We start from the raw sequence: 20,516 nt of genomic DNA on the forward strand, positions 1-20,516 counted from the left end.
CATAGACATTGCAAACTGAAGTCGGCTGGACAGAACCTTCCAAAAATCTTGTAGTCTACATTAGAGAGTGTGGCTGGCCTATAACCATCAATTCAAAAGCAGTATTTTCTTTGCTGTATACTTCGGAATTAGTACAATGTGACTTTCCGTGAATGACCGGGGAAGGAAATTTATATCAAGGGCATGAGTAAACTTGTTTAGGAGAACAGGGCACAAAATGGACTTAAAAGCTTTGTAAAATTACCCTTAAATTCTGTCACGGCCAGGTCCCTTGTAAATGAGAATCTGATCGACAACATTTTCTGCTTCGTTGAAGGTAATAGGGCCACTTACGCATGCACAATCCTTACAAGAGGAGCAATAAGGTACACAAAGCGAGGCACAACATCGCTGTTAAGGCTGCCAGAAGTACATGCCGCCCTAAACTTTGCAGGAAAGCACAGTTGTGTAATATCATAATTTGAGCAATATTACACTACTATGCTATCTCCGCACGTTTCCAGCACTGAACAAAACTTGTTGTTACTGTTCCTTCCTTCGAGGCACATGCACACGCGGGGGATTCGAAAGGAATCGCCAGCTTAGGGCAGTAATTTACCCGCTCCACAAGATTCCCAAAACTCAACTGAAAACGTAAAAATTATAGAAAAGAGCGTGCCCGTGACACCTGAACGTGACTGCACGTGAGTAGAACAGGCGAACACCGACCGCACGGGGCCCTGATTCTAGGGAAGCTGTGGCGTGCTAATCTGCTTGGTAACGTAATCCGCGCCGCAAGACGAAGAAGTTAAAGCGAAGAAAGCGACGAGCACAGGGCGTAGCGGAAAACAAGCCGTTCGAAGGAATTCGAGCCGAAAAAACAAAGAAATAAAACCGAAGAAAGAGATGAAAAGGCTATGCAGCAGTAAACAAGTTGTTCAAAAGCCCTGCAAGGCTTGCGCCTTCAGAGAAAATGCGCAGTCTTAAGTGCCCCAACAATTTTTTTTCTATTTTTCTTTTGTTACTTTGCAGTACTGTTTTCTAAAATGCTGTGTATATGTTTTAGGCGCTTCAATTGCATTTTAATTTGTTCTGTCACCCTCAAGTGCTGTACCTAAAAATTCGGTTGAGAGTTCTTCTTCCGTCTTGTCGGGCTCGCTTCCCAATACCGAAACGCAAAGTAATACGTTAAAGGGAACAATATTACTAATATTATTTTAAGGATATCATATGCAATTATAATTGGTGTTGCCGTGAAATAACTATTTTTCTGGCTTGGAAGACATGAAACTAGCAAAGCATTTATATCTGACCCCAGAGCTGATGTTATGGAGTGTGCGGAAAAGGCGGTTATCGTCGATGGCGTTCCCCAAGTCTTCCGAACATCGGCATTCACATTACCCGAATTTTATTCATTATGCTTATGGCAGAACTTACCACCCCATTAAGAACAAAAAGTCTATTGGAAGCGAATAGAATGTTGTGGTAGGAGTTTTTTCACTACGAATATCTTTTCACTCCATTTTTGCGACTTAGCCACGAAAAATAACAGCCCGAGTATGGGCTGTTTTTCGTGGTTTAAATGGCTATGGCTGTCACTTATGCAATGAGGACTTGCTCGCACTGACAAGCAGCTTTCAACCACTGATTCAATGGACAGCATGCTGTGTACTTTTTGTGTTCTATAAAGACAATATGCAGAAAAAAAAAGTCGTCCGCAAGCGTATTTTTGACACTTGAGCGGGCCTTGATGGCCTGCAATATGAACCAAACTGAAACGGCACCAAATTACTGCTGCGCCCTAATCACAATGCGTATGCCCCTTGACTTTTTACTATCTTCTCTATTATACCGGCGTGAAGTAGGCAATATGTTTGTATTTGAATTGCAGCTTCCAGGTAACACTCTCGACTTAACACTCAGTTTATATTGTTATCCATTGCATGCAGCTTCAATTTGCAGATCTCACACAGAATTACTTTGTAATAAAATATCGGTTACGTAACCCATATCTGTGAAAACAGGATTTGCTTTTTTTTGTGTTCTTTTAAATGAATGCTCTCGGAGGTGTATCGCTATATATTACTCCCATATATTCGGCTGGAATGATACGAAGGAACTCGACGTTCTCAGCAGTTCACAAAACAGCAAACTAATTAGACAGTGGTTTAGACGAGATACCTTAGCGGATAAAAGACGGTTCCTGAATAATTAGGCCGGAGCGAAACAACTACACAATGAATCGACTTATAGATGCTTCTTAGCGCGGCAACTGATCTCCGATACGATTTAAGATTTATACAACCAGAGCAGTTTTATCAATCACATCAGATAACTTGAACTAAAATTATTTTTACACGCAAACGGCGGTCCGGAACAGCGGGCGACTACAGATATCAACACAGCTTCCACGCGAACTTTGACTCGCAAAACGTGCGTTTACACGACCGCCGTAGAGTGAGAGATGCCGTTCCCGGCCGAACGGCATGTGCTCACACACGCCGGCGGCCGCCACGAGCATGCTGCTGGCATTGAGAGCCAATAGCAAGCGACGCTGGCAGGAAAGCGCGTGGCAGGCACGCTCACCTCTGTCAACCGGATCCTGCGGCGGCTGCGGCGAAGCGACAACGAGGCTCGGCAGAGACCACACAGGCGACCATCGCCGGCGAGCTCGGCGACGTCCAATGCAGCTCGCGATCAATAGCGGAGCTTAAGACGAGCGCGGCCGAGGCGCCACTGCCCGGCCGCTACTCTTCCCACCAGCGATGACGCCTGCTTCGCCCTCTCCGACCGTTTCGGAATTCCCGCCAGCCTCACTCGGGGTGTGAGTCCCGGAGGTTTAGTTCAGGCATGCTGCGAAAACTCTTTCGGATTTGCGTCAAGCGGCGCGCGTGTGGGAGATTGCGGCACCGGGTAAAAAAAGCCGATGCACGACGGACAGATATGGGAAATGCGGCCCTCGGGAGACCCGCTCGTGCGTTCACGCCACCCCGCCTGTGTTTAGTAGAACCCCGTGTTGCGCGAGGAGCTCGAAGCGCGAGGTCACACTGAGAATAAAAGGCATACTCTATGTTTATTCCTGCCGTGGTTGTTCTCCTGTTCAAGCGAATCTCTCTTCACGGGTCTCCCTTTATCTCCCCCACCACATGTTAATCGGGAATCCGGAAGCCGCCCAATGGCCCGGTTTTTTTTTCTTTTCAATAGTAACGGTTTTAGTCACTAGAAAAGCAAGCACGAGAGGGGAGAAAGGGGAAAACAATACAACCGCTTCCTTCAGGTCTCCGCGATGGCAAACCATCCTCTTGCGTTTCTCCAACGTGGAAGGAACGGTCGAGTAAAGGAACGGCACTGACAGCGCTGTGATGTTTTCTACGTGAAACGAAACAGCGACAATAGCATAGGGCAGTTTACAATCAATGCGTAAAAGGCAATATATCTGGCAAGTCCGTGTCAAGGGTCTCAGCATACTCTCAGAAAGATTCAAACTTTCTCCACATTATAAGCACTAGCCTCAAAGAAATATACTAGGCCTCATCTTCACCCATATAACAGAAGTTTATTCTCACCAACAGCGCTAAAACCGAATGAGCCGCTATTCGTAGAGCGCAACTGTAGGGTTTAGCCCAACGTTCGACGAAAACTCGTCTGGCGAGGAAATAACATTTCCGAAACAAACTGACACTCCCCTAAAATGCGAACAACAGGTAGAGACAAATAACGTTTCGGAGTCCGTACGGGCCCCTTGTTCGCATGTGAAACGACAAGCGGATCGGCCGTAGTTATACATGTGTTCATCGTTGCAAAGCGCATGCGCATGCAGTAGTCATGGGCCTACGTGTACGATTAAGATCGTGTCCATGAATACAGCATACGCATGCGCTTTGCAACGATCAACACATGTATAACTACTGAAGGCAAAAAACAGCGCAAAGAAACGACACGTAAGACGAGAAATACACAAACACGGGTGCGGCGATGGTAAACGATGGCAGCGCCCGTGTTTGCCTTTTTCTCGTCTTACGTGTCGTTTCTTTGCGCTGTTTTTTGCCTTCAGTATGAACCAACTAGCCCGTCTTCAAACTTTAGTATAACTACGGCCGAGCCGCTTGTCGTTTCAAATGCGAACAAGGGGCCCGCACGGACCCCGAAACGTTAATTGTCTCTACCTGTTTTTCGCATTTTAGGGGAGTGTCAGTTTGGGTCGGCGAAATTGTAGGATGTCATTTAGAACAACAGTGGTCCTGACTTCCCGACTACAGGTCGTCTCCATCGAACGTTGTGGAGGATTGTTTGGTGATGAGCCAGTGTTTCCCATGAACTAAGACGCCGCTAACAAGAGCGGAGTCAAGGGGCATTGCAACAAAGAAGCAACCAAGCGATAACGGAGTTTCCACAGCGCATTTTTACATCATAAGGAATCCTTTTCTCGCTTTCGCACTGCAGATGTCCGCGCGCCTGCCTTCTTTGTGCAGACTACCGCCGTTTGTATCATGGACACAAGGGCATCACCGCATGATGTGTGTGCGTGTACGTGTGCGTGTGTGTGTGTTTGTGTATGTTTGTGTGCATGTGCGTGTCCGTGCGTGAGGGCGCTTCGCCTCTAGCCCTTTCTTTGGGGACAGCCTGCCTCCCCGTATGTTTTGGCGCTCTCCAGTTGTTGCTGCGTGTGCATGCGTACACATAAACCGATCTTCAAGCGAACCCCGTTCAGCTCGCATCGTGAAGCGCGAGTCGGGCAAATATGGATATGACAGCTACGTTGGCGTCCACAAGTCATGTATGTTTTTTGATATCGTGAAGGCATTCTCCAGTGGAGATTTTGCTTACTGCTATATCCCCCACACGTTTTGCACGCTGGTGGTTGTTCTGTCTTTTCTTTGGAAAGACGATGTCTACATAAAGTACTACCTGTTAGTCTGTGCTTGTCCTAGTAACACTGCTCGCTGTCTGTCAAAATTTGCGGAATTGTTAAATTCCAATTAACACTTCTACGTGTATTAATGAGTGAAACTATAAATGTCTCACTTTACATGATTTACCTTGGAGGAATAGTTATAAATATGCCTCCGCTTCGGGGAATTGCCGTCGGGGAATTCCCGTTCACCCAATTCTCGTGGTCAAGTCACGAATGAAGATCCCTCTTCATCGTTACGATGCTGTGCTTGCCTCTGCTGTAACTAATCTCTACATGGTACAATGCTTGGCTTGCTGGAGATCCCTTAGCAGTTTCTGTGGAAACGTAACTCTCCGTCTCCTCTCCCCGTTCTTTTTCGCGTCCATGTTCTTGGTGAAGAGGGAATGTACCTTGAACAGGCCTCGAGTATGGCTGTTTCATTTGGCTCTTTCATTTTCTGTGCCTCGTTGCGAAGTGTAGGGTAGAAATTGATTCCGCTGAGGACATTCCTGTCTTGCTTTTTTCATCGAAGTCTGAAATTGGTTGCGGAATGTACTAAACTGATCTCATTGATCGTATGGTGGATGCCTGTTTTGAGGAGGCCCTTGTTCCTTGTTGTGATTCGTGCTCTTAACGTGACCTTTGTTGCCCTTCTAATGAGCGCTTCCAGCTGGAGTTTTTCTACTTGTGATAGGTTTATTACGGAAGATGGCATCTAATCCTTGAAATTATTAAGGCGTTTCTTAGCCTGAAGGCTTCCTACTCCTTAAATCCGGTAACGTGGTTTCAAATTCTTTTGACCGTGTGATTTTTTACTCTGGTTTAAAAAATGCTGAGTTGTAATTTGGGACATTTCATCTTCTCGACCAAGAGATGTATGGCCCGAACCTCTGCTCTTTGTGGGATGCGAATGTCCCCAAGATCAGATCAACTTGTTCTCGCGAGTATCCTTAGGTGTGTTTAATTACGAGTGGAACTTCTGATTTGTCAGCGGTGCAATAGGGGTCTCTTCGGCCACTCTTCAATTGTGTTTAGTGTTGCTTGCAGGCTGTTTTCAATGAGTCCTAAACTATCTTTAGTTATCCTGACGTTATATCCTTCTCCAAGTGAAGGGTGTGTTCATGAGCGAGTCTTTTATTCAATTTTCTGTCGACTCCCCATATTGCTACATTAAAAAGCGTGGGTGACAGTGATAATCCCAGTGGGGTGCGTCTGCTTCTGGGTTTTTCATTGCGTGATAAGTCGTCCCGGCAAAATTTCCACAGCGTTAAGTTCATTTTTGTGTGGATCTGTAACCAAAGGGAGCGATAGCGCAGCAGAGAACGATACAGCGGAGGTAACGCGTGGAATTACTTGGGAACGCTCGCCATATGAAGATAACTTGACGGCGCGGAGCCCCAGCTGCCACTGACTCAAAGGAGTCTCGTCTCCAGCGACTGCTCGTCCGCATTTAAAATACAGCAACCAGGGCTGGCAGCAAAGGGGCAGGAATGGAAACTACGGCGGCGAAAGGTCCATAGTGATGGGGAAAAGAGTGACTAGAAGCCCATGACAATGCTAAAGCGAGCAAACGTGGCCACTGAGACGGTTAGAGCGCTAAGCACGGTTGGCGAGGTGTCAGAGGGACGGACGAGAAACGTCCCGTCACGGACTTCTGTATCTGAAGCCGAACCAAGGCGTGCGCTCAAATCAAGTCTCAAATTTGCGATAGAGAGGGACGAGAAGCTTACGCGTTCTTAAAGGAGTGCTGACACCAGTTTTGGGCGTTAATATTATTGCACAGTTCGCTTCCTTTACACCACAGAATACCCTGGCTGAAATATGAGCGGCCTGCGACGTTAAGAACATACTTTATTTGGATCTCATTTATCGCGCCGACGGAGCATCCCGCGGAGCGGCACTCGGCAAATGGACATCAGCGTGACATCATACCGTGGTAGTCAAAAGAAGCGACAGGGACAGCGCTCGTCAAAAACTCGTGACGTAACTTCATGCGCGCGGCCCCGCGAGCGGCGAGCGGGTGCCGGCGAATACACAAACGGGTGCACGTAGCCAGAGCTACAGGCATAACCGCTGCCCCGAAAGGCACTGTTGGCCAAAATAAAGTTCCACACACGGGAAAGGAAGCGATAATATTCGCCGGAAACGCAACAGAAGTCGCCATCAGGACTTTTATTAGAAGCGGTCGTCAAATTTCTGCCGCAATGTAGGCCTAGCACCTTCAGGCAGCTCAGCCGTTCATCTGCGGCGGCGGCGCGATCGAAACAATGCCCCCACCGGCCTCCGCAGTGTTTTGACGTCCGCACAAAGCGGTCAGGTCATGCCGGGATTCTGTCATATGCGCCTTTCGGTATGAAAGTGCGGGAAATTGAAACTAACGATTCTCAGGCCGTTCAGTGTGATTAGTTATCGCGCGCTGAAGTATTTAACGTGCTGTTTCGGGTTCGCCAGACCATTAGGCGTCGATAAAAGCAATAAAAGTAGAACATAAAATTTTCGTGTCACTACTCCTTTAAAGATCCACCAATGTATCTTCAAATAGGTGCTGATGGCCTGGTGTGTGCGGTCCAAGGGTAATGCGCAAGGAGCGGTCCTTAAAAAAATGATCACGTAATCAAACGTACGTTCGCAGCTGTCGGTTCTTCCCAACTCCTCAATTATCCCGTCACGTACAACATTGTCGAATCTTTTGGCTAGGTCCAGCGCTAAGATCACCCTATTTTGAGCTGCGTCGGGACTGCCGGTGACATCTTCTTTGAGCTGTGGGGCGACGTCTTGGAATGAAATATGTTCCCTAAAGCCAATCATCGGGAATGGTGGCCACATTTTTGCGTTCAGATATACTAGTAATCGTGTCAGGATGCTGCGCCCTTGTAATTAACCGTAACGTAACGTTACATAGATTGGTCTTAGATTTCTAATCTCTGTAGATTTCGTGGTTTGTCGACGAAAGTATAAATAAAGCATCATCCCACTCCTCCAGTAATGTTCCGCTTTCACAAATCTTATTCATTTCCCGTAAGGATAGTCATAATTTCATCCTCTTAGACTGCGACTAATTATGCTTTCACTTTAGCTTGGTCCCAGTTGAGTGCCTGTTAGCTTCTGCAATGGCTTCAGTGAGCTCTTCGCCGCTGATGGCTGGGTTAGAAAGCACGTGTTGTTTGTCTTGCCGTTCTCGTAACTGTAGGCTGGATAGTCCGTTTTGCGCAGATAGGCATTTAATAGCTCCTCTAGCGGGATCTCTACATTTTCATAGTTAGTTAGCTGCCAAGGTGTCTAGAGGTTTTAGCTCTTTTTCATAGTTTACTCGTTGCTTCGAGTACCTAACTAGGTAGCGGGCGTTTATACTGGCGACAATTGCCATTTAGTTCATTGCATACACTATACCAACCGTTTCCTGTGAGTTTAGAGGCGTACGTTCAGATTTCCATAGAAACAAACGTCCACACACGAACGCATCGTATGGTAAAATGCCTCGCGCTTGTGTATGTAATTCAGGAGCTCAGTTTTTGTGCATGATGGTTTGCTGACGGACATTAAAAATTCACGGTGCCCTAGAAATACACCATTTCGCTCCAAGAGTAGAAAAGTGGCCTACGCTGGACCATCGTAATCATAGTTAGCTTCCTTGTGTAATGAAAAAGGAAATATACGTCATAGTTTATAAAATGTTGGCAGGTGCAGATAATTACTCACGCACGGAATATGGCACCTGTTAGCACTCATATTCAAAGACGAAGCCTTTAGTCATCATGATCAACAACAGCAGCGCCGCTTTTTCAGGAGAAGATTTAGTTGGATTCACCACCGCTGTTTGACGAGCGCGCACTTGGAGATCCACGAACGGGCACGCGTAAGACAGCGGCACGAGAAAGCCACCACGTGTGTCGCGCACAGAACGCCCACAGAACGAAACTGCATATACGCCCCCGGCTCTCATGGGCGTGGCATATTTAGGTTTCACCGGATGCGGCCTCTGGGATCCTCGCTGCACGGCGGACTCTTGAAACCGAACTTTGCCCCGCCGCGTGGGCGGCGAAGGGCGGGAGAGGCGGGCGAGAAGCCGCCATACAAGTCCCAACACAGAAGCACCATTTGTTTAACGTGGCGTTCCTTTCATTAAATAAACTGTTTAGCTCATCAAAAGTGCATATGCTTGTGTTTTTTTCTAACGTCATCGTCATGGACAAAGTTCTGGTGCCAAAACCCGGGAATCATCGCACCGTGGACTTTACATCAGCAACACCACGCCCTAACTTCTCGACAACGATCGTGTGATGTGCTTCGGGTGAGCTGATCAAGGAACTGCGGTGCTCTTTGGTGAAGATGGAACGCGGGTGCAGAAACGCACTGTTCTCCGGTTCGAGGCGTCCCAGGCCACACGCATCATCAACGAATGTCAACAAGGCCTGCAAGGTAGCCTCGCACAGAACGAGGCGGTAGTACTACATGCACGCTTGACATCTATTCAAAAGGAGCTTGACACTGTCAACAACGAGATTGAGCCCCTCATTTCCGAGGACGACCTGGCGGAAGAATACAACCAAGTATTCGAATAAAAGGACCGCATCGTCCAATGCTTGGCAAGGTTGGAGCAGAAGATTAACGGCGACCCAAGGCAAGACTCCAGATCAAACAACGACAACTCAAGAAACTGCACGAACGAATGGGGACGGATCTCAACCAACGACGTCCAAACGGATTAACGCAAAATTACCAATAATCGAGCTGGGCAAGTTCAGCGGACGGCGGAATGAGTGGCAGACCTTCTGGGAGATGTTCGAGCAGATGGTGGGAAAAAACAAACATCTTTCCACACTGGACAAGTTTCTCTACCTGAAAGCATCCCTCACAGGTGACGCGGCTGCCGTGCTGACCGGTCTACCGGAAACGTCCCGTTGCTACACTGACGCGACACAGCTTCTGAAACAACGCTTCGGCAACGAACAGCTCCTAATTCCGGAGCACATAAAGAAGCTCATCGACATACACCCTGTGCGCCCCTCGGATGATGTTCGTGGACTTCGTCCTCTGTACGACACTGTCAGCACATATCAGGTGACTCGAGAACTTCGGCCGAATATACGACACCTTCGGTTGTAGGCTGCTTCACGTCTTTCCGAGAGCAATTCCGAGAGACATTCTCCTCGACTTTAGCCGCAAGGGCGTAGTGGAAACGGGCAACCCTACCTCCGAACCACACCCGAACCCAGACGGTTCATCGCCAACAACGGATGGAGAAGAGAAAGGTACCGTTTGCACGTTTTCAAGGCTCTTATGATTTCTGCGAGTTGAAGTGGAAAGCCGCGAAAACCTTGCTCCACTTCAATACATGGACGTGAAGCCGCCTTCGAGGCACAACACCACAGGAGGCCCCAAATCGCACGCAAAGGACCAACAAAAGCATGCTCCATCAGCTGCAATGCTACACCAAAATGCAACTCAAGAATCGTGTTCTGTAAAACTAACTGCCCTACGACGCAACACTGCGGAGGAACAAAAACAATAGAAGAAAAGAAAAAGCTTTGCAGTCCGACGTGAGGCGCTTCAGGTTCACGAAGAAAGGTCATCAGGCCCGCGCATGCAAGGCAAACGTTCGCTGTACCAAGTCAAGTCAAGTCAAGTCAAGTCACCTTTATTTGGTATCAACAACAACAACAACACAGATACCAGGGGCACAGACAAAAAGCCAGAGAAAGAAGGCTTGACGGGGTCTGTGCCCCTTTCGTAGTAATGTACAAAAAAAAAACTAATCGTGCGTGTGAAAACGGTAACAAGCTAATACACACAGTTGAAATTTTATACAGCAAACCTTCTTGATCAGCACATGCGCGAAGACACATTTCAGACACAAAAATGAGAAATACTCTATAAATAACAGATTCACACAAAGGAATATCTATGTACCCAGCGAGTTAAGTAATGACGGCAATGTAAAGGAGAGCAACTGGCGACCATAATTTGTGCGTGTAAGGGGAACCACCCATGTGTCAGCATGGCGAGTATGACGAACAGGACAGTTTCGTTTCATAGTTGATAATTGATCGATGATAATGTTGTTTCGCTTCATTCCTGCGTAGTAACGCTTGAGGAGCGTGTCATTATAAAATTGTGGAACAGCGCGGATACAAAGTTCTTTAAAAATGGGTGCAGTGTGAGCATCATGCGGCAAATTTGAAATAGCTCTCACAGCTTTCTTTTGTAAGATATGAAGTTTTGTTATGTTTGACATTGTTGTGTTTCCCCAGACCAACTGGCAGTAATTTAGTTTGGATACAAAAAGGGAATTATAAATTATTAGCTTAACACTTGTTGGGAGATAGAAACGCAGTCTTGCAAGAACACCTGTAATACGCGCCAAGTTTGTTGAAGTCGCTGCGATATGCCTATTCCACACCATGTGTTCTTCAAATATCACTCCCAGGCTTTTCGCGTGATCTACTATTTCTATTTTAGACGTACCAAGCATAAGATCCCCATCAACATTTCCTTTTCGGTTTTTTGCTCTGAAAAGGACAGCCTTCGTTTTAGTGGTATTTATGTTTAACGAGTTGCATACGCTCCAACTATGCAGTGTACTTAATGCACGATTTGCTTCAACCAATAGCCTTGTACCATCCTTACAGGTTAGAAGTAGTGTAGTGTCATCAGCATAGATGACGAATTTGATTTGATGGGGCAATGTTCACTAAATCGTTTACGTATAGAATGAAAAGTAATGGCCCAAGGATGCTGCCTTGAGGAACTCCGGCTGTTATAGGTTTAATTTCGGACAAATGAGTGTTTATTGCAACGGTTTGGCAGCGGAACTGAAGATACGATTGAATCAAATTATAGAAAACTCCCCTGAAGCCATAATGGTCAAGTTTTCTTAGCAGCGTCGCGTGATTTATCCTATCGAATGCCTTTGAAAAGTCAACAAATACACCCAGTGTTAATAATTTAGCTTCGAAGGCGTTTAAAATAAATTCTTTTTGCGTTAGAAGAGCATACTCGGTCGATAGGTTTTTGCGGAAACCGAATTGGGAGTTTGTTATTATAGAATGTTTGTCACAAAAAGAAGTCATACGCTCAATTATTAGTTTTTCTAATCCTTTGGAAAAAACCGGCAGCACAGATATAGGGCGGTAATTCGAGAAGTCATTCTTGTCACCCGCTTTAAATACAAGACAGACTTTTGCATGCTGCATGCGGGCTGGAAAGGTTCCATGCTGAAAGACAAGGTTGTAAATGTGTGCAAGGGCAGGGCAGATTATATCGATTGCGTATTTGACAGGCCCAATCTGTAGGTCATCTACATCAAGTGCTTTGCTATTTCGGAATGAACTAAACGTGGAAATGATTTCGTGCTCACTTGTAGGTGCTAAAAACGCACTTTTGCAGTTCCTGGGTGCCATATACTCTAAACAACGTGGGTCGTAATTACTCTCACCAACAGATACAAAAAAGTTATTAAAAGCGTTGGCGAGCTGCTGACCGGACATGCGTATACCATTTTGCATTACTTCGGTGCCCACTGTGTTATCTTTCTCACGAACAAGTAAAGTGTTTAGATTCTTCCACAGTAAATCGCTACGTCTTAATATTTCAGGGCTAAATAGATTGTGTAGGTAATTTTGTTTGGCTTGCCTCAAGTAACTTGTAACTTTATTACGAAACGTTTTAAACGTGCGCAGGTCGGTAGGGTCTCTTGTCCGTAAAAAGTGCCGATAAAGGGCATCCTTTTGTTTAATTAATTCAAGTGAATGTTTTGAAATCCATGGTTTCCGCACTTTTTTATTTGTTAAGGGCGTTTGAACGAAAAACTTTTTGTAACTAGCTGTGAATAGGGACAGAAAAGTATCGTACGCAGTGTCAGGGTTTGTTTGCTGATGCACATCATCCCAGTTTACTTCCGATAGGTCCTGTCGAAATTGCTCCAGCAGGAGCTAGTGGGTTTACGCTTTGAAAAGTCCTTTGGGGGGTGCACTTTAAAGGCTTGGTCGATACAATTGCTTTCTTCTATTAGGAATATTGGAAGGTGATCGCTGATGTTGACGCCAATAACGCCCGACACTGTTTTTTCAGGGTTAATATTTGTGATGAAGACATCAATTAGCGTTGAGGACTCTTTCTGAACGCGAGTGGGCGTATTAATGGCGTTGGTGCAGGCATTTGAATCCAGAAGCGTCATAAGACTCCAGTTTTCTGATGACGGAAGTAACATGTTTATATTTATATCACCGCCCAAGACCACGTTCAAACCATTATCGTTAACCCAGCCCAAAAACTTATCTAGAAAGGCTAGAAATACAGATACATTCCCGCTTGGAGGCCGATACACCACAGCATAAACATAGCGATTGCAAGAAAGTGTTAAAATTTCATAATCACGTGTGGTTTGACAGAACTCCTCAATGACGTCGCAGTGCAGTGTATCTTTCGTTTGCAGCAATATGCCTCCTCCCCTTTTGTTCATACGGTTCAAGCAATGCTTGTTATAGCCAGTCATCCTAGGTACTTCACTCTGGTCTTGGTACCATGTTTCCGTCAACATGATCACGTCAAAAGAAAAAATCGCGCCAATCCACCCCATGAATGTGGTTGGAAAGCAAAGCTGTAAACGGCACCCATAAGGATTACTCATGCGACGTCACTTAAAATCACTCACATCGCTCTACAAATAGTAAAAACAAGAGAGACGTGAAATGCACTTAACCACACCATTTATTACTTCAAAGAGATATTCTTGGTAAAGTTAAATCAATGCATGATGCATGAACGGTGTTTGGTTGAGTTGTATTGGTGTAGCAAGAGTGGAAACTTTTTTTTATAAAATCAAAGTAAGCTCCAACCCGGTGTTAGACAATCTGACTTCTCCGTCTCTGCGCCGCGGACGAAGGCGACGAGACTTGCGGCTGAGAAGGAGGAGGAAGAAATACTTCTGTTCAGATTTCTGAACGGCCCAGAGTGCAGCCTTGGGGAGTGATTCCTTCTTTTGTGGGGCCCATATGCAGTCCGCGCGGCCTGTGTTCTGTCCACCCGCTGAAGCTGGGTAGGTAGAGAGGGCCTGGACACCAGCATCTCGCATTGCTCTTGTTGGGTAGTTGACGGAAAGAGAGGAGGGTGCTCAGGGCTAAAGTCGCACACCCCGATTACGAAACGGAGTATTCCTACTTCTGAGAAAAATTTACATTCAGCGTCGTAGCGATTCGGATGCATTACGTGAAGACGCGTAGGCTGTGGGAAGGAGCCCGGATTGTATGAGCCGTAGGGTAGTTTGTTGTTCTCTGGACAGGTCAGGGTAAGGCGAAGGTACGGTCTGTCTCAGAAGGCGATAATGCTGGATTATCTCCCTGGACGTGACAAGCGGGCGATTGTCCTCGTGCAGCTCCATAGCACGGGAGGTAAAAGCGCAGGCTTGTTGGGTGGGCGTATTTGTTGCCCTCCATTGAAGCGTGAGGCGGTGTCCAGATGAGCTGAATGTAACCGTTTGGGGAGTGGTTTTTTAGCACGCACAGTGCAGGTCAGGACACCCAACCCTACTGGTAATTCCAGTAGGCTTGCTGGGAATCGGTGACTACCCTCCGAACCCCTCGTTGAGTGAGAGCCAAGGTGATGGCTGCCTCTTCTGCTGCCGTCATTTGTTGGGTCCTAAGCGAAGTACACGCAAGGAGGTTGGTTCTGGAGGTAGCCACGATGATGGCGTGTTGCTGCCCTCGATGTTAGAAGTCTGTGTAGATAACTCCATGAGCCCCACCGAGGGTGGTGTTTAGCGCTTGAGCCCGTGCTTTTCGTTGACCGTCGTCATGTGAGCGGTTCATATTTCTAAGCAAAGGGAGCATCTTTAGTTTTAGCCGCCAAGAGTCTGGGAGTACTTCAAGCGGAGTGACATTCTGGGCTGTCCAGCCAATCTGGTAAAGCATGCGATTACCCACCGCAGTTCTGAGTCGGACCTTCTGGTTAGAAAGATAGCCTTCTATCAGCTCTTCCACCGTGTTGTGGAGCCCGTGCTAAGCAGCCTCAGTGTGGACGCACTCATGAGAAGACCAATGGCTGCTCAACCGCCTTTCTAATCATTATATAAAGCATCTCTATGTCTTCCTCGTCGAGAATAAGATAGGGGTTTGTCGTAAGTAACTCTCGAGAGGACAAAAGCTTCAATTAATCGAAAGGTACCGGATTCTTTTAGGCCTCGCTTCTTGGTGGCAACTCGCCTGATCATGTGTATGATTAGATTAATGCTGTTTTTGAGACGCTTCAAGGAGACGTCACTCTTGGTGTTGGCCTAGAAATGTAGGCCCAGGATCTTGATGCTGGGGTTTGGAGTGATGGCCTGGTCATCAAGGAGTATTGGAATGTATTCTTTGATTTGGCGTGAGGGTGGACGACAAGGAGCTGTAATTTTTTACGTGAACACTGGAGGCCACAGGCTTTAGCACATTGGCGTACTAAAAGTGAGATTCCATGGATTGGTGTCAGCTTCCTTTAATTTTTGTAACTCTTAGCACATAAGCAAGGTGCGCACAGGGCCGCTAGACGGGCGTGAGTGGTCGTGTGACGCTTCCACGTGGCATTCAGCGATAAGGCAGGGGGTAAACCCGTAGATGTGCTTATTCAGTACACCATTTGTCTTCTCGTGTTCGCGTGGGCTCGTAGCTGAATCGGTAAGACAACGGGCTCTCGCTTTGTTAGTCTATTAGTTCCAGGTTCGATTCCCGGCGATGCCAGTAAATTCTTTTATTTGTTCGCTGGAGTTTTCTGGTGACACCAACGGTCGCGAAAGAACCCTTGGGGGGGTAGAGGTAGAAAGCTTTGCTTTAAAAATTAAAACACGAGAACAGTGCATTGAGGTCGTCATTCTTATTCCTGGCAGACTGCGCATTTAGATGAAAGAAAGATGCAGGGCGTTTCTTAGTCTGATACAGACGAGATACATCAGAAGTGGAATACACAGCATTCGCCATGTTTGTCGTGTGCGATTAGGGCAACGCTGAGTAGATATGAGGGCACTTATTGAATCTTTTCTAGGTCTTGTGAGCGGGTCACGCGCAGCACACGCGACTAGTCACTTTTGCGGGCAAAGATTTTGCCATCCCGCGTCCATGCGTACTTCCACCCTTTTTCATTTTTCCGTGCAACAACCTGGCCAAGCAAAATTTTGAGTGTCGGGCACAGATGGTCATTCACGAACACCGGGGAATGATTAACGTGCCCAAAGTCAGAGGTGCTAAGACGCTTTTTCCGTGATTTTTCGATAACCAGGTCGCGTTTCGCCCGGGAACGAAACTGCACCACAACGTTAGGGCAGCCCTCATCCCTCCTAGGCACGCGGTGACAGGCATCGATGTCCTGTTCGGTTATTTCCTCTGTGATGACATCACCTAGCTGCTTGAGGAGCTGTGGGAGGCTTTCATTTTCGGAGAAGGGTATACCTTTTATTTCTATGTTCTTATTTCGGGAGTATTGTTCAAGATCAGTTATGCGTTGCTCAGAGCTGGTTGCTAGCTCTTTCAGTGATTGACATTCAGTCAAAAGGGAAGCGTTTTCCTTTTTCAGCGCAGCATTTTCCTTCTCTAGTTTGGTATGACGCTTCGCCATTGCATCAAACTGTTGGCTAAAGAAGGTGATTGACGACTTCAGTTCTTTGTATTCCTTACGCAGTTCCTTCTCGAGTGCATTCCGCATTTCGCGCATCTCCTGCCTAAAATCTTTCAAGAATTTTTCCATTTCAACCGGAAAATCACATAAAGACATGTATTGTTACACTTTCACATTCACTTTTGGCGCTTTTGGCAGCAGCGGCAAAGCATCAAATGGGCAGTACACTAATGAAGAGCGTGTGAACCAACCTGGGTTTAGAATGACATGCGTGAAGACGGGCGTCGATTTCGGCCGCTGCGGCCAAATGAGCCTCAGGCAGGTTCCAGCTGAACTTTTCAAGCCGGCGCGCTGGTCATTCCACCAATCGGAGGTTCCGTGGCGATTGACGTTTCAGTGCAGGCCCAGACAGGCTGCCCCCTCGCGGGTTGCGAGAGCAGTCCACGAAATGCCGACGTCACCACCACGTAGGAGACGTCACGGCTCGGGCGATGCACGTGCGCGATGCAGCGGTGAAGTGACAGCGGATGAAAGCAGCCGAAACACACCAGGCAGCAACGGGGAGGGACCTGGGTTTAGAATGACATACGTGAAGACGGGCGTCGATTTCGGCCGCTGCTGCCAAATGAGCCTCAGGCAGGTTCCAGCTGAACTTTTCAAGCCGGCGCGCTGGTCATTCCACCAACCGGAGGTTCCGTGGCGATTGACGTTTCAGTGCAGGCCCAGACAGGCTGCCCCCTCGCGGGTTGCGAGAGCAGTCCACGAAATGCCGACGTCACCACCACGTAGGAGACGTCACGGCTCGGGCGATGCACGTGCGCGATGCAGCGGTGAAGTGAAAGCGGATGAAAGCAGCCGAAACACACCAGGCAGCAACGGGGAGGGACCTGGGTTTAGAATGACATGCGTGAAGACGGGCGTCGATTTCGGCCGCTGCTGCCAAAAAAAATGTCTCTTCTCAAGTGTGAGAAGAGACATGCTAGCACTATGTGCGATCCGACGTACGCAAGGGCGAATGCAAGAGAAACGAGCAACCCCGTCGCAAACACGTGACTCTTGAGGCTGCCGTCACAGAAAGTGAAACCTTCCCCAAACCGACGGTTTTGCTCCAAACTGCGACAGCTTGGTGTTGCGGAGAGGCTTTCATAGCTCAGGTGCAAATCCTATTAAACAGCTTGTCTTACATAACATCGGCTACATCGAGGAAATTGGGATGCAAATTGCTCGGAAGCAAGAAGCTCACAGTTGGTGTCTTCAGAGGTCACCAAGATGAGAGACTGTATAGGAGAGTGGCTATGAAACTGCAAACCAAAGATTGAAACGAACTTGAGTTAGATGTTCTGGATACCGATGCAGTTTGTGACCAAGTTCTCCCTTCACCACCGAGTAGGTGAACCGACCGTCTCACGGCCCTTGGCTACGATGTGGCTGACGTCAGGGGCCCAGAATGTATCGAGCTGCACGTCAAATCAGATCAATTCTGGCGGCTCACAACGGGCCGGACCACTAAGCTCGAAGGAAGGCTAAGGGCAGTGGAGACGGCGGTCGGCTGGAGTATTCATAGACCTATGGAGGGGAGTAATGCATCGTCCAAAATCACATAAACATTCACGCAGCGAATGTCTGCCCTCAAAAGAAATGCGGCTGTCGTGCTGACCAAGCTCTGAACACTGGAATCCATTGGAGTGAACGATATCGAGGAAACTAAGAGCCCACATCCCACCCTCGAATTTTTCGAGGAGACCGTCAAACGAGTAGATGGACGTTACGAGGTGGCGCTTTCTTGCAAGCCAATAACGTCGCTACACCACAATAAGGAGATAGCCTTGAAGTTCTTATAGCACTTGGCAAGGCCCCTTCAAAACTCCCCATACTTGTGTCAGGACTACGACGCAGTGATCACAAATTACGACCGCCTGGGAATAGCAGAACTTATCGAAGGCAGCATGAGTGAAGCCGATTCCGTTTACTATATGCCACATCAGGCTGTTGTACGTGACTTCCACAAGCTTCGGGTGGGTTTTGACGCGTCATCGCACAATAACTCAGCAAAATCACTCAACAACTTGGAAAGCGGGTGGAACCTGACCGCCGATTTAGTCGGTCTATTGCTCAAGTTCCGAAGACACTGAGTCGCGCTGGTTGCGGATATCGAACAAGAATTTCTCCAGGTTGTCATAAGGCCGGTGGACAAGGACGCGCTGCGTTTTTTTGTATTCAAACGACACCAAAACCACCGGGTGAACCACTTCCACCGATTGCGACTTTGCGCATAACCCGTGTACCTTTCGGAACGACGGCTTAGCCCATTTCTGCTTTGCGCAGCGCTTTGACACCACTTGGGGAAATGTGAAAAACGTTACCCTCAAACTGCGAGTCAAATCAAGAACAGCCTTTATGTGGATGACTTGCCACTCAAGGAAATTATACTGACGAGACTTGAACTAATGGCATGCCTGCTTGCTGCTTTATTGGGTCGCTATAGTTTGGAAACCCTCGAGGAACAGCCTTCCAATGTCTACCTGTGGTCCGCCGGGCATACAAAGCTGCCATTCACCTCCCTCTTAATACGTCTACTGCCAGACTTGAGGGACTTGGGATACATACATGACACGGCAGAGGAGCTCATCGAAGCCCATTTATCCAATCAGGTGGTCCGCCTATCGAAAACTCCCACTGGGCATCACATTCTCAAGCAATTAGGAATAACCACTCTGGGCGACCTTGAAGCAAAATCTCCCCTCTCTAGCGACGTTCACTCCAATCTCATCATCAGACCAATCCCTCGCAACATGCATCCTATTCGCAACGCGGGCCGTAGAGAACAAAGGGTACGAGCTCTACGCAAACGTCTTCCGGTACGAACCGACGTAGTATATGTGGATGCTGCCGAATATAGGCACTACAATTCCTACACCATCGCTGTGATTAATGACCCCGATAACCCCCCACTCACCTCCCTGACCGTTAACTCTCCCCACCCAGCCACGGCGGAGGAGGCGGCCATTACGTTAGCACTCTCAATGAGGGCGACCCCATCAATTATAATCTCTGATTCTAAAACGGTCGTTCAAAATTTTGCTAGCGGCCTAATATCAACGCTGGCCTCCAAAATTCTGCAACAACATCCCCCCAATTCCCCAGTAGAACTTATCTGGACTCCGGCACACGCTGGTCTCGAGGGAAATGAGGCTGCCCACACTGCGGCTCGACGCCTTACGATCTGAGCCGGGGCCAGTCACGTTCCCAACCACGGGGTCAGATCTGCCAAAGATCGACTAGTCACGTATATTGAAATTACTACCCATTACCGCCTCTCCCGCCGTAGATACCCTCCCGCCCATATCCAACTCGACATTTCCCAAGAACACGCGTGGCGTCTTCTGCAGACGAACACATTTCCTAATCCCGCAAAACTGAACCTTATCCATCCTTCCTTATACCCCTCCCCAGAATGCCCTACATGCGGTGCCCTCGCCACCCTTCCTCACATCCTGTGGGAATGTCCTAAAAATTCCTTTACTTCAATTACTTGTGATGAGCAGTGGGAGAAGATGCTGGGGAGCTCAGACCAAGAGGTGCAAACCGCTGTGGTCAACAGAGCTACCGAAGTCGCCACTCGGCTCAAGCTGGGGGCCACTACAGACCCTTAGACCACAGAACGCTCAGTTAAGTGTTTCTCTCTCTCTAACTGTGGTCCGATTCAACAATCGTGCTCCCCTGGATGCATGTAAATTCTGATCGCTGGCAGCAGTTTTTACGCAATAGAGTGACCGAAATTCAACACCTCACGCACAAGTTCGTATGGAGACATTGCCCGCGAAAGGAAAATCCAGCGGATCTCTAACACGCGGGATACCAGCCGCTCAACTGGCCCCGAACCTGCTATGGTAGAACAGAGCACCGTGGATTTGTCGCACAGAGTCGGACTGGCCCCAAGTGGTTCCGGGGGCGACATTCAGAGAAATTTAACAAGAGGAAACGTAGAAAACAGCGTCATTGCCAGCGACGAGATCGCCAACTGCTGAGTCGGCTGTAATCGATTTGGAGCACTACGGTA

This window comes from Haemaphysalis longicornis, unplaced genomic scaffold (assembly GCF_048455015.1).
Source record: "Haemaphysalis longicornis isolate Haplotype H1 unplaced genomic scaffold, Haemaphysalis longicornis Haplotype H1 scaffold_1, whole genome shotgun sequence".
NCBI classification, from domain to species: Eukaryota; Metazoa; Arthropoda; class Arachnida; order Ixodida; family Ixodidae; genus Haemaphysalis; species Haemaphysalis longicornis.